Source organism: Psammomys obesus, unplaced genomic scaffold (genome assembly GCF_907164565.1).
Source record: "Psammomys obesus unplaced genomic scaffold, mPsaObe1.curated_primary_1811, whole genome shotgun sequence".
Classification (NCBI taxonomy): Eukaryota; Metazoa; Chordata; class Mammalia; order Rodentia; family Muridae; genus Psammomys; species Psammomys obesus.
In genome coordinates this window covers 19,580,328-19,581,587 of record NW_026596069.1, presented here as the reverse complement: position 1 = coordinate 19,581,587, position 1,260 = coordinate 19,580,328, and positions in this window count along the sequence as shown.

The window sequence follows — 1,260 nt, the reverse complement described above, 5'->3', positions numbered from 1 at the left end:
ACACACACACACACACACACACACACACACACACACACACACACACATTTACAGATGGCAGGGTCATAGAAACAAAACTAAGGAATGAAAGGGAGACATGGGAGGGTAACAGGATATGATCAAACTGTATTATATATTTACAGGAAGATGGCCTTACATAAGACCAAGTTAAAGAATATGTGAACACATACACACAAGTAATAGACAGATGATAGCTAGATCGTAGATAGATAGATATCCAATGAATTTTAAAGTCAATACACACTGATGTTTCAATGACAAGCCTCCACAGCAGAAGTGAAGCCGGTGTGCTACACATTCTGCTTAATAACAACACTTCATGATCTTCCATCTTCACACAAAGCAGTGACTTTGCAGTCTGTAAAATCTCACCCCATTATAGTTGCTAATGGTGTGTAACTGTGAGATCATTTCCCTCTCTTCTATTTAAAATTAGTGATCAGAACTGTTTGAAGGAAAGTCCCAGACACAGTTGAGTAGAGTTCACTAGACCTGAAAATTCTCCCACCACCATTAAATACCACTATTGCATGATTAGGAAAGGAAGTGCTAATCTCTCCAAGTCTTGATGTGTTACAGATTTATGCCCTAAGTCGCTGATACTTCTTTCTGAGAGAAATGAGGCATTCCCCTGCCGTATGGGCATGAAGAAGACACTACCATCATTAACATACAGTAATATCTTAGGACCTTTGAAATAGTATGTTCTCTTCTAAGAAAGTGATTCACCTATTTTTTTTTCTTACCTCATGCTTCAGATGTCTTTTTTCTGCTCACCTTTGTTACTGTAGCTCACTTGCCCTAACATAGCTTTGACTCAAGCATTGTAGGGGTGGGGAGTGCAACTCGATGCGACCACACTTGCTTAGCATAGGCAGTGTCCTGATTCCAGCCCCAGAACCAAAATAACATACACAGCACCATTCTGGGCCTCCGTGCTGATTCAATGTCACCTTGTGCTGCTGGGAGGAAAAGAGTGTAACTTTCAGTAGTGAGACACAGAAGGGAAGCCAAAAAAAAAAAAAAAAAAAAAAACAGAACAAAAACAATACACTGTTTTTACTCACCTGAAAGCAGGGTGCCAGCTCTGTGGGAACAGAAGATGAAGACAATACCCAAAGAGGCCTGAGATCATCAAGGGGACTTTGAATAGGATGCTTCTGCAGAAATTTTGAGTGTGAAGTATTCCAGATAGAAGGTAATAGGATGGGGGAAGAAAGAGATTGCATTCCGGGTAAG